This window comes from Grampus griseus (genome assembly GCF_964374135.1).
Source record: "Grampus griseus genome assembly, chromosome: 12".
Lineage (NCBI taxonomy): Eukaryota > Metazoa > Chordata > Mammalia > Artiodactyla > Delphinidae > Grampus > Grampus griseus.
Window position 1 is genome coordinate 12,296,420 of NC_139006.1, and position 14,102 is coordinate 12,310,521.

Genomic DNA, 14,102 nt, shown 5'->3' on the forward strand with positions numbered 1-14,102 from the left:
ACTCGAGACCTGCTAACTTCTGCACCAACGCTGGATAATTAGTTAGAGGCTGCGTGACAGTCTTGAGGGCTCCATGCAACATGGAAGAGGAGAGATTGCAGAGGAAAGGGGCAATTTTAGGGACACTGAGGGATGATGGGGTACAGGGAGGGCAGGTGAATCCCATGAACTGTGAGAGGTAAGTCAACTAGAAAAGATGTGAGGAGCCTCTTGTTGGCAGACCTGAGAAAGAGTGACTCAATGAAAAGACACAGCTGGGAGGTGCCTCCAGGCTGGGTCCGCAGTGAGTTGCCAGGTCTGGGACCTCAAAGGCCCAGGCAGCCCTTTTGCAATTAATCATTTGTGCCCAGGGTCAGCCTGACATTCCAGTGGACTTGGAGTTACTTCTCATACTGTCATTTAACCTTCCCAGAGCTCAAGTCTCTGCTGTATGACCTTCAACTACTGGCTCCACCTCTCTTAGCCTGTTTTCTGACCTACAAAATGGGGGTAATAATAATTTGAACTTTGTGGGGATTATGTGAGATAATGCACATGCAAGACGCTCCACAGGTTCGTGGCACATGGCAAATACTTGCTTTGTTAGCTACTAGTACTGTTACTGTTCCTGTTTATGACCTGTGATCCTACCTACCAGCTTTCACACACTGAGCACTTACTATGTGCCTGACAGCGCTGAGCACCTTACATGTTTTTAATTCTCACAACAACTTCAGGAGGAAGCAATTACAAGTACTGTTGACCCTTGAACAATGCGGGTCCGCTTACACAACCAATTTTTTTCAGTAAATACTATGGTACTACACAACCTGTAGTTGGTTGAATCCTCCGTGAGGAGCCATGGATATGAGGGCCACCTGTAAAGTTATATTCGGATATTTTGACTGCGCGGGGGTCTGTGCTGCTAACCTGTGCAATATTCAGGGGGGCTGGGGGAGGACAGGACATTGGCCAGGTTCAGATGGCAAAACCAGGATTCAAAGTCAAGGCCAACCACATGCAGAGTCCAGGCTTTTTACTACTGAATCTGAGAGTACACCGGGTGATTTTATGTGCTACACCGGTGAAATTTTTACTTATAATAGTTATATATCTATTCTATTTCCTATCAGAAAAATACAGTTTTCCTATTTATAGTAGTGATTAAATTTTCCTTTTAAAATAAACATTCAGTGCTCACTGCAGCACCACATATCCAAAAAATTGGAACATACAGAAAAGATTAAACAGCCCCTGCGAAAGGATGACATGCAAATGTGTGAAGTGTTTCATGTTTTTACAATATTATATGTCAATTATATTGAAATGAATGAATGAACAAATGAAGTAAACTTATTTAGCAGCACTATTCGCAATAGCCTAAAGGTAGAAAGAGCTCAAATATCTATCAATAGATGAAACAATAGACAAACTGTGGTGGATGTAGACAACGGAATATTATTTGGCCGTAAAAAGGAATGAAGCACTGACACATGCTGCAACATGGATGAACCTCAGAGACATGATGCTAAGTGAAAGGAGCCAGACACAAAAGATCACATCTTATATGATTCAATTTATGTGAAACGTCCAGAATTGGCAAATCCATAGGAACAGGAAGCAGATTAGTGGTTGTGAGGGGGTTTAGGGGAGGTGGGTATGGGGTCTTATGTTGGAGTGATGGAAATGTTTTGGAACTAGACGGAGGTAGTGGTTACACAACACTGCGAATGTACTAAATGCTATTGAATTGTTCACTTTAAAATGGTTGCTTTTATGTTATGTCAATTTCACCTCAGTAATTAAACAATTATTTAAGTTTAGAGAAGGAAATTAATTTCCTTAAAAATTAATTTATTTAAAGAAAAATATGAAGTAAATCATAGCACAGGGGGAGAGCGAAGGTGGTACTTAGAAAATATGGCACTGTGTTATGCGTTAAAAGCGCAAGGCATCTCCTTAAGGGCCAAGTCTGGCAGAGTCTGAGTCTTGCCCTCCTTTGTTTTTTTTTCCCCCTGCAGCCAGCTCAGTGCTTAAGAAATACTTGTTGGGTTCAGCGCAGCCTGGCTTAGTTAATTGAGTTAAGGCGAGCTGAGTCGTACTGAATGCACCAGCTGGCTGGCCTGGAGGAGATCCAAGTTGAAGATGTTAAGAATCACACTAATTCAATAAGCGGCTGCAAGGTAGTCTAAGTAATGAGCCCACGCGCCTTTCCTTACCCAACTTACCCGTGTTGTGCCGGCACCTTAGGAGCCTTCTCTTCCTGAAATCCCCTGTGTGTGCTTGCTGGAGACACCAGGCAAGAGAGTGTAGGAGAGGAGGTAAGGGGACGTGGAGAACTTTCTGTCTGTGTACAGGTACGGCTACCCCCACACTCATCACGCACCTCACGGACTACCTAACCGTCAGCTCGTGCTTGACTCTGACTGCCTGAGTTGGAAGCTGGCTGAGCACCTTGGAGAAGTTAATTCATCTCTCTGCACCTTTGTCTCCTCACCTGTAAAACGAGGCTAATAATAGTACCTACTGTATGGGGTTCTTGGGAGGATTCGATGAAACAATACCTGTCAAGCGCTTAGCATACACTTTTGGGAACATTGTAAGCACTCAGGAAGGTTAGCTATGATGATTAGCAGTGACCAGCGTTGTAGAGAGGTGGGTTTGAAGTATGTGGCAGGGCTGGTGCCTGGAGACACGGGAGGACAAGAAGAGAAGTTGTTTGTAAATATCTTAAACAGAAGCACATGGCTTACTCACGTAAGTTCTTCTGGGATGCGATGTAAGCTCCCAGTATGAGGCAGGAGTAGCAGAATCTGGCTGTTTTTCTCCATTCTGGTGGGATTTTACCTACAGAGAGTCCCCAGCGGCTGCCTGTACCTGGAGAGCAGAGAGAAAGCCACACACAGTTTCCCTCTTTCTGCTGTCCTCTGGGAAGCTGCTCCATTCTGCATTCTTGGCTAACCAGTCAGTGAAGTACCGCAGAGGTGCATGTGGTAATCTCTTTCCCGAATCTCTTTCCCACCCGCAAGGCTGCACATGGGAAGGGCAGGACATGGGAATCCCAAGGTGTGATTTCCCAGACTATGCATTTTGTTGCTGCTGCCCGCCTGGCCTTGGTCAGGCTCCTGCCTCTTTCTGGCTATTGTTCCTCATTTATGAATGAGGGAGAGGGCAAGCGTTGTAGAAAAATCACTGATTTTCAAGCTGTAAAAATATGAGGAGCTGTCTGATAAAATAAAATTGTTCAAGGGAACTGAATATACAAATGGACACAAGAGTTGCCACATGGTTGGAATAGGGGCGGGGGTCCTATATAGTCCCAGACGCTGAGCTTCTGTCACCCATCCTCCTTGCTTCCCCCTGCTGTCTTCCTCCCTCCAGCAGTGCCCAAGATGCATGTTTTGAAAACTGCCAACTGGAATGAATTCATGGGGTAGGGGCAGGGCTGGAGTCCCAGGTCTGGATAGAGCGTGAGGGGGTCCCCGAGGTAGTCTCCAGCAGCCTGGAGGAGGTGGAGGGCAGATCTATGTGCAGGCTTGCCTGCCCATGTCACACTTGGCAGCATGACATGGGAGTATAGGACACCATGGCTTTCTGCCCGCCCATCATCCATTCCTCCTGATAGGAGCCCTGATATGCTTTGGGGGAACCACTCACTCTCACTCCGCCCCTGTGGGTTAGCTAGGCTTCAGCAGTGAGCACTTGACTGGGCTCTGGGCGATCAGATCATTCCAGCCCCCTTGTCCTGGTCACTGGTTTAGCAGTGGGCAGCTGAACCTATCAGAACCCACCAGACGTGACCCTCGGACTTTTACAGAGGCAAGCAAGAGAAAGCCTTGACTTGACTCTGCGACGATGTACAACAGGTGGAGAGAGCCAATCTCAAAATGAAACCAAAACAGGGAAAAGCAGAGCTGAAGAGATGGGGAGAGGCAGATTCCTGAAAACTTAAAGGAAAGCCTAGATCCTGCAATGCCTGAAGTTAATAAGAAGCAAGAAGCCCTTGCTTCTCGGTTAAAAACTTCAATACATTTTTGATCTGTCTTAAGTCCATTCAAGTTAGGAGTTTGTCATTTTGCAGCTGAAACCTCCCGACTACTACAATGGGCAAGCTTTTCACCTCCGTTAAGTTTCAGTTTTCTCATCTACTAAGTGTCTCTAAAAATCCGTAAACCTCACCTTTAATGGGATCTATAAACACATGTATTTTATCACAGCAGCAGTAGCAAGACATTAGCAAGAGTGGTTAAGTATTTTGAATATTTATTAGTTCTAAGGAAAGCAAAACAAGAGTTGGTTAATATCAGTTCACTTTGTTCTCTAAAGGGGGTGGGGGGAGCAAAAGACAAATAAATGTCCATTATAAATGGGAATGGAGAAAGCAGGAGCAGACCCCATATTAACGGGAAAATGCCAGGGGAATGCACGTGAGTCCTCAATTTTGGATTTTTTTCAATTAGATGGTGGGGAAGAGGTCTGCAGGGGACTAAGGCTCCTAGAATTATGCGGGTAGGGCTGAGCCCCAGGGAGACCCCACCAGTATAAGCAGGTAGGGCTGAGCCCCAGGGAGACCTCCCCCAGCCCCGCCCCACCCCACCCAGGCTCTTGAGGCCAGGGAAAATCTAGAGGAAGAGTTGAGAGGGATTTGTCTTAGAGCAGAAGGTTCAGAGGCCTGAGCTCTACAACTGTGGATGAGCTCCCAACAAGCCACTGCAGCTCATGGCCAACACCATGCACGTGGCCAAACCTTCCCTGACAGACTCAGGCTAGCCTTTTGTGGCCCATAAGAGCTGTTTCTGGGGACTGCCAGCTCAGAACGCTATTGTGGTCTGCTCAGGAACCTTTGAAATCGAAAGCCCCCAGCTCCCCTTGTCACTGCTGGTGCACATAAATACAACCAGGGGGGATTTCCCACGGAATTTTTTGCAACCACTCAAATGTTTCATTTCCCATTGTTTGCCAGCCCCTCTCCGAGCCTCAACTGTCAAAGCAGCAGCAAACACAGGCTGCTTTTCCCTCAGGACCCCACGCACGGCGCTTGCTCTTGCTCCCCCTCCACATCGGGAAGCTGGCGTTGGCAGGATGTGATGGGTTCGGCCGGGGAATAAGGTCTGTTAGTCAACTAGTGAAGCAAGTCAGCAGAGGGAATACCCGGCCCTACCCAGCCCAGCCTGCTGGGGAGGCACAGCTCTGTGCCATCCCCCTGGTTATTAGTATAATCATGGGGACTAATAATTATATTTATGGGAAGAAATCCCTTCCACAAATCCAAAGCACTTGACCAAAATATACAATGCAGCTGTTAATTTTTTGCTTTTAAAATATGAACTTGAATCATTTTTTTCCCTGACCCAGCATGTGTTAATGGAATTCTAAGTTGTATTCCATACATCAGTGCTTAGAAAAGGCCATCTTTATTGATTGAAAACATCTGTTTTAGACAGGCAGTGTGCTGGACATTTGGGGGACCCAAATACCATAAGGAGGTGTAGAGATTTCAAGGCAACATTGGGTGGAGAGTGATAAATGGGAAGTTTATCCAGGGGATGTTGGTCTGAGGGGTGGGTAGGAAGCCAGGCAGACACGTCTGTGATCTGTCACCAGCTGGCACTGAGTACACATAGTATGCGTAACCCTGGGCACCCACAAAGCTGATTCTGTGAGGGTCAGGGATGGTGAAGATACCTGTAAACATCCGTTTACCAGGGCCCACCCTCTGCACCGCAGAGATTACCCTAGTAATGAATTTACTCATGTAGCCATTCATTCACTTGTCCATTAAAGCCACGGATATTTACTGATCTTTAGGATGTGCCAATTTGAGGCTATATGCTGGGGACACAGAGATGACCCAGTCAACCTGGTGCCTTTCCTCTTAAAGTTTCCATCCCAGTGGGGCAGACAGCCATTAAACAAATACCTACGTAGAATAATAAAGAAATATACAATACAATAAAGAACAATCAAATACCCATGAGAATCTTCGTGCTCCTCATTTACTGATCTCCCACTCTATGCCACATGCTGTGAGGGCCACAAATTTGAATCAATGCCTGTGCAGCAAACCCCAAAGACCAACCAGAACCCCTGACAGAAAGAGGATGGACCGCGGTGACAGTGGCACTTTGCAGTTTACATGGCACTTTTTACACCATGGGCACTCTGGATCCTGCCAGCAAGACTGAGCTGGCTTGTTAAGGAGTTATTCCCTCCACTTCCCATGGGAGGAATCTGAGGCCTGGAGAGATAAAGGGACTGGCCTGCCTGAGGTCACACGGCTAGAAAGGCCAGGAATGCTACGCCTATTTTTACAATGACAGAAGCGGAAGCAGAGCAAGGTGGCCATTTTATTTTCCCAAAGTCACACTAAGACACACTATGTGTCAGAGCAGAGGGAACATAAGTGCAAAATTCTACCTGGAAAGAGAACAGATCCTGAGACAGGTGAGTCTCAGAAAGTAGAGACTGAGGAAGATAATAACACAGGACGTGAATTCCAACTCACATCTCTTCGAACGGGACCTCTCCTCTCGGCTTCCCAATGAGTGGGTTTTCGTGTGGCCAAAGCGTGATCTGAAGTCACCGGAACTAACACTTAGCGACCCCTCTGATACCCCAGACATCACAGGATTCCTGCGAGGAGCATATTAAAACTCCCATTGTCCAGATGAGGAGGTTGAAACCCTGACCACACACAACTAGACAGTAGCAGAACCAGAATGTAAACTGTGGTCCCTCTGATACTGGGACCTGTAGAGCTTCTGATACCCAGAGCTGCCTCCCTCTGGGGGCCTAGGAGTCCTGGCAACAGGATGCTGGAGGAGGTGGCCTGCGGAGGCAGGGCCCAGGGGTTGAGGCTGCAGTGCTGCCCAGGAATGCAGCCTAGCCCGCCCACTTTTTAACACAGTGGCATCCCTGACAGACACCCTTGTCCTTTTCCTGTGCTGCCCTTCGTAACACAATAAATAAACCCTGAGAGAAACGTGACCTGAGCCAGGCAGTAAATGATGGCACTGTCAGTTGTACACGACTGTTGAAACAAACACAGACTGTAATCATCGTGCTGTACGGGGAGAAAGACATTTGGCAAATGAGATTCCATTTTCACATTGGTTTGTGCTGAGCATATAAATTTCCTGCGGGCCGGCCAGCGTTGGGGATGTGTAATTGATTGCCTGCATTATAATAAACAAGCCGTGACAGGTGATCATTCATCATATTCCGCTGAACGTTCCAGCACACCAGAAAACGGAGGAAGAGAGGGAACGCGCGAGCGAAGGCAGAGGAGAGGAGGAGCCTGGGGGAGGGGAGAGGGTTGGAAAGACGAAGTATTCCCGACAGACAGAAAGCCAGGGAAGGGTCGGGGGAGAGAATCCGCAGAGCGGGCTCGGGGAAAGTGAAAGCAATTACTATAATTCTTTTGATTATCTAATTTGTTCTTTCTGGTCTTCGTTATGTGACCCTACCCCCATCCCACTCCAACACAGGAGGTCCCCCTCGGGGACTTGGGAAGACACAGAAAATGCTCCTCCCAAGATTGAGGAGAGGAAGGGGAAAGGCGAGGTGGGGGGAGGGGCCGTCTAGTTGTAACCGGAGTAGATATCGGGAAAACCTCGGGAGGGTGCGTGCGTGTGTGTGTGTGTTCGGGAAAACCTCGGGAGGGTGCGTGTGTGTGTGTGTGTGTGTTCGGGAAAACCTCGGGAGGGGGTGTGTGTGTGTGTGTGTGTGTGTGTTCGGGAAAACCTCCGGAGGGTGCGCGCGTGTGTGTGTGTGTGTGTGTGTGTTCGGGAAAACCTTGGGAGGGTGTATGTGTGTGTGTGGCGCGAGTGTGTGCGGGACTCAGCTTCGCCTTTTGCTCTGTGATGCCTCCAATCAGATGGATGGGAACCCGTTTTTTTTTTTAATAAAAAAATTTAAAGCGTTTTTGAAAAAAGAAGTGAAAAGTTCCTTTTATTGAAGGAAAAAACAGAATCCAAGTTGGCACCGGATCTGGTTCCAGAAGCCTGTCATGTGGGGCTCTCACTCCTCCCGCCTCGTCCCCCAACCCCGCCCCAGCCCCAGCCTCTCTCGGCCCTTGGCCCGGGGCTGGGGTCGAACAGGACCTGTTAGGTAGCACCCTCCTTTCCAGGAGCTTCAACCTAGACCCGAGGCGGAAGCACATTGGCATATGAAGGACAGAAAGACAAATGCAGAGCTCTCGAGGCAGCGCACGCATTATATAAGGGAGTGAGTGAAGACAGGGGACAGGGAGGGATTCGTCTCCCCAATTCTCACCCTGTCAATTTCTAGCCCTCCCATCCTCACCCATCAAATGCCCTCTCATCCCCTCTCGGGTACCAAATGCTTAGCGCAGGTGGGAGCCTCCAACCCTGGGAGCTGGGAGTTGAGGGGGCGTGGCCAGCGCTAAAATAGGGGGCGGAGACTGGGTGGGGCTTAGCCAGGGGCGGGGCCCGCGCTGGAGTGGGCGGGGTGAGTACAGAAGAAAGACAGTAACGTGATCGGCGACTTTGCTTCTCATCTCCCACTGCTTCCTACAGTCCTCTGTCTTTTTACCCTAGCTTTAACAACTGTAATCTGTTACTTTGGAGATTATTATAAAGTCGCCGCTTTTGGAAAATCTGTTCAAGAGACCTGCCTTCTGAAAGCTGTGACATCAGCCCCAGCGGTGTGGGCTGCCTTCCCTGGGTGATCTATGTGGTCTTTGAAAGATTAACAGCTCCTTTGGGTCTCCCAAGAATCCCGGAAGAAAGCTAGGGCAGGTGCCGTTTTCTCAATACGCTTATTTCTTCCCATCTCCACATAACAATTTATGAAATGGATCTTAGGGTCCCGATTTTTACAGGGGAAGAAATGGAGACACGAAGAAATGAAGTTACTTGCTTAAGATATGGCAGCAAAAAGAATAAAAAATTGAATCCAAGGGTCTTCTTCCTGCATGCTTTCCAGACTCCCTGTGAGGACACATACTTTCTCCCTTCAAGCCCCATGAATGATAAGTGCACACACGTATGTGAGGGAGAAGAGTTGGGTCTGTTTGGAATGGCCAAGCCCTCCTGCTACGTATCACTCAAATTTGCCCCCTTCTCTCCACCACCACTGTGCCCTCTGGTCCAAGCCATCTTGCTCCTGGACCATGCTCCCACCTCCTCAGGGGTCCCCACCCTAACACTGTTGCCCACTCCCATCCATTTTCCATCTGCAGTCAGGATGATCTGTTCATTGATCTGAGCATGAAAACACCATCCAGGTCTTTCACCAGCTGGCTCAGCCTACCTCCCTAGCTCCATCTTTTATTATTATTATCATTATTATTATAAAATACACATAACATAAAATTAGCTGTTTTAATGATTTTAAAGTGTGCAACTCAGTGACATTAAGTAGATTCACACTGTTATGCAGCCATCACTACTATCTAGTCCAGAACTTTTTCATCACCCAAACAGAAACCCCTTACCCATTAGAGGTCACTTCGTATTCTGCCCTCCCTCAGCCTCTGACAACCACCAATCTTCTTTCTATCTCTACGGGTTTCCCTACTCTGGAAATTTCATATAAATGAAATCCTACAGTATGTGGTCTTTTATAACTTCTTTCACTTAGCATAACGTTTTCAGTGTCCATCCATGTTGTAGCAACTTCATTCCTTTTGATGGTTGAATAATATTTCACTGTATGGATAGACCACGTTTTGTTTATTCATTGATGAACATTTGGGTTGCTTCCAACTTCTGACTATTGTGAATAGTGCTTCTGTGAATACTTGTGTACAAGGTTTTGTTTGAACATCTGTTTTCAGTTCTTTTGGGTATATACTTAAGAGTGGAATTGCTGGGTCATATGGTAATTCTATGTTTAACTTGTTGAGTAACCACCAAAACTCTTTTCCACAGTGACTGCACCATTTTACATTCTCACTAGCAGAGTACAAGGCTTCCAATTTTTCCACATCCTTGCCAACATTTGTTAGTTTCCTTTTTTGTTTTTTAATGGCCATCCCAATGGGTGTGCCTAGCTCCATCTTTTAGTTCTCTTCCCCTCACTTTTACTTCTCTGGCCTTTCACATCCTCAAATATACCACTCTTTCTTAAAAGGGAGCTTGTATATACAGTGACTTCTGCCTTCCCTTGTCTCCAAAGCTAGATCAGATTCCCCAGTGATGATGCATCTAAGTGCCATAGCCTTCCTTTCATCGGTCCCTACCTGGTTATGAATTTATACTTCCTGTGTGATTACTGATTAACATCTGTCTTCTTGACTTGACTACAACCTCCCCCCAGGCACGGACAGTTCTGCTTTTGCCATCCTCTGTATCCCCAGCACTTAGCACAGTCCCAGGTAGATTCTTGGTGCTCAATAAATACTTGTTGGATGGATGGATGAACAATGAATGAGATCCAAGTTTGGGTCCTGCATCCTTATGAATTTCTCTTTTCTTTTTTTCACTTCTCCGTGGAGTTGGTAGGTCTCCATGAATTAGAACCTGAAAAGCCTGCTCCATCCGTAAGGTATGTGGAGGCTGATGAGGTTCTGGTTGCAGAATGCATACTCACTAACAACTCCCTTTAGAGCCATGGTGATTCTGGCCCGGGATTCTGAGTCTTGCGTGGGAATTGTGCTGATTCTGCCCTTCAGTGCTGCTGAAGGTTTAGGAGCTTGAAATATATATGCTTGGTGTAAACATGACCTCGGCATGACAGGGTGATCCCTGTGTTTGTCAAGCCATTAATTTTTAAGTAATAACAGCCACCACAACAAACTGCATTTCCCCCACATTCTAAGTCATTCTTAAGGTCAGAACTATGGGATGGTATGAGACAAAAACCTTATAAACTAGACTGTAGTGGTGAGTTCTCTGCGTTTACAGCTCTGCTCCTACACGCAGGTCCAAAGAGCTGAAAATAGAGGATTAAAAATTCATGCAGCTACTCTCTTCCAAGGAATTCCAAATGCTTAGAAGACGATCTTTATCCCGCGAAGTCATCAGCCTTCGGATGTCACCATGCCCGTCTTGAAGACAGGGAAACAGAGACCCAGAGATGTGAAGCGACTTTGCCAGGGCCCCCCTGATACGGGAGCCACAGGCTCAGGCAAAGAGCCGCCTCTCACCCATCTTTCTAGCCCATGCCCTCTCCATTAGCTTGATTAAGACAACTGATTTATTCATTCTCAGTGGTTGAGAGGGGGAAAAAAACCCAACATGCCATTTGTGTGATATAAATATCGCTGGAAAAAGCTTAAAAACATTGTGTCATACATATTTCCTTAATACCACAGTCAATCACACATGTCCAAGTGCACAGTTCCATCAACCGAGGATGGGGGTGGGGGGAGACCCAGGAGAGACTTAGCTCTGAATCCTCAGTCCCAGCTAAAGGTACACTGGCGGTTTTCTCTTTAGCGTATTGCCTTTAAAAAACCTCCTCGAGGTCTCAGAAGCTTGATGTTGGGCCAGAACATGAGTAGGCAGGGAAGCAAGGGTGCCAGGGTGCCTGTCAAACTGGCCAGTTCCCAAAGAAAAGATGGGGATGGCCATTTCTCATTCAGTGTGCTCCCTGGACTCACAGAGGGATTTGGATCTCAACGTGGTTCCTCTTCCCCCGCCATGCACCTCCCCCCCAACGCCCACCACCATCATCAAAAAGCCTTTAATCCCAGTGATTCTACTGTTAGGAATGTAGCCCAAGGAAATAATTAAAGACGTGTAAAAAGACTTAGTGACAGGATGTTTCTCACAACACATAGACTATGGCAAAAGATTACAAACAGCCTCCATAGCCAACCAACTATAGGGGATTGATAAGTAAATCATGTGGTTCATCCCCTAAAACCCTGCTCAGATTTAAAAAGAAAAAAAGACTAGAAGGAAATAAACCCAGATGTCCACAGAGCTTGTCTTTGGGTGTCGAGATATGGGTCATTTTTCCCTTTCCTGTAGTAAGCTCTTATTTTGGGGTGATCTATTCAAATTTGGTTGACTCTACTGGAAGCTTTATGAACTCACTAAGATTTAGAAGTCATAAATGGAACAGGAAGGGACATAAGTAAAGGCCCAGAGGTAAATCAGTGTCAGGGAGGAAGCAGCCGAACTGCAGTGGGAGATTCCAAATGCTGAATGCTGAGAACTGCGGTGGGTTTGTGGGTTGTGGACAGACTGCGAATCTTTTGAAAGCCAAGGAAAGGAAAGTATACTGGATGTGACAGGCACTTGGGAGCCACTGTAGATTCTTGAACAAGAAAAGACATGGGCAATTCCAAGTCAGACCAAGGAGAGATAGTCAAAGAAATGAATGAGCTAGGAGTGAATCTGGTGGTCTCATAAATCTTTTATGGAAGGATCTGATTTCATTGGTTTGGAGGTAAAGCATTTTGGAGAATAGCGAAACCCTAAAGTAGTCTTGAGATTGTTTTCATTTTACAGATGTGACATCTTGAGCCCAAAGAGTTAAATAAATTGTTCCCAGATCCGCAGCAAGATGGTGGCCAAGTTGGGACTGGCAACTAGGGGTCCTTATTCCCGGCTCCAGTCCCAGCCCACCTCTTTGCTGCCTGGGATCCCAATTCTGAGATGTTAACCACGTGTACAACTTTCTAGGAGAACCAAAGACCCTGGCTTACTTTCTGGAGTCCCACCTAAACCTCCATCTGTTCATTCATTCATCTGTCCATCCATCCATCCAACACTTATTAAGCACCTATTAGGAGACAGACATGCTAATTGTTAGAGTGGGGGTAGAGAGGAGATGACGATGGCACATAGTAGGTGCTCAATAAATATTTGTGGAAGGGAAGGCGGGAAGGAGAGAAGGAAAGAATAGTTCCTGCCCTCAAGTCACACAAGATCTAATTCAGGAAACAGAACCTTATGTGCCGGGTGAAAGCTTTCACGGAGATGTGAACTCATGTACTGCAGCCCCAGGCAAGATACATAACAGAACCAAACCAAAAAGAGTCGACTTCCTCTTCTTTTATAAGAGGACTTAATTCAAATAGCATTTATGGAGCACCTATAATGGGATAGGGATTAAGATTGTCCCTGTTTACACATGAAACCCAAAATGGCCAGGAGGAAGGATCTGTGGAAAGTGAAAAACCAAGGGGTCACCAAGCGTCCAGAAAAGACAGATGTTGTTTGTTTCTTTGAACAGCTTTGACTTCTTTTTCACACTCCAGCCACTTGGTCTGATTTTCCTTTGGTTACTGGTCCTGGGGTCCTTGGCTCTGGTCTGCTGGAGGGAGGGCCAAGCTCATGCCACAATCAGACCCTCCCATCAGCCCCACCCTCCTCCATTTCCCTTTTCCAGTTATTCAGGCTTCTCAGGCCATTGCAACCTCACATTGCCAAGTGAACATAAATCAAGAGGCCACAGCTCCCGGATCTTTGAGAAATGGGGACTTTGCGGAGCCTTTCCAAGGGGGTGCATGGGGAAGGAAGGGGAAAGAGGCATAAAGAGAAAGTTCCATGTGGTTCCTTTAATCACTGGGTGGAAGGAGAGAGGAGAAAGTTCAAACAGAGCCCCGCAAGCCAGGCCGGGAAGCCAGCTCTGAGCTCCACTGTTTAAGCAACTGCTGTTGGCATCACTGAGGTTTGTCTTGGCCCAAACCTGTCCTGGGAAACAAGAGAAGCTCATGCTCTTGGAATTTGCTCCCTTAACGATTCACTCGGCAACTCAGCTTTGGTGGACAATTTTTTAACAAAAAGAAAGAAAGAAGAAAGAAAAGAAAAGCCATGCAACCGATGGTTAGATATGCACTCCCCAAACTCATCAGCTTGGACCGGGCTGGGAGGAAGAGAGAAACTTTCTGAGCTTCTCACGGGGAGCCTCTCCCAACTGTGAAACTCCACTTCCTAGAGTGGGATCCTGGGTGAGACAGAGCGAAGCAGCAATCTGGAACATTGTGATTCAAATGCTATCCATTGAACTCTATGGACTTTGGAGAGAGGCACTCGATAAACAATGAAAGTGCAAGGTGGCTCTCAAACAGTTGTCTTTTACTGAGTGCTTTCCATGCACCAGCATTGTACCAGAACTTTCCATCCCTTGTCTCATTGGGTCCTCACAGCCACTCCACCAGGGTGTATGTTTCAGTCCCACTGCACAGGTGAGAGAGCTGAGTCCTG

At 46.9% G+C, this 14,102-nt stretch overlaps 1 protein-coding gene across 9 annotated transcripts in view; it reads left to right on the forward strand.

Moving 5' to 3' along the window:
- Positions 1 to 14,102, forward strand: part of SPRING1 (SREBF pathway regulator in golgi 1) — a 258,918-nt gene that overhangs the window by 145,748 nt on the left and 99,068 nt on the right. The gene's annotated exons all lie outside the window — the stretch shown is intronic.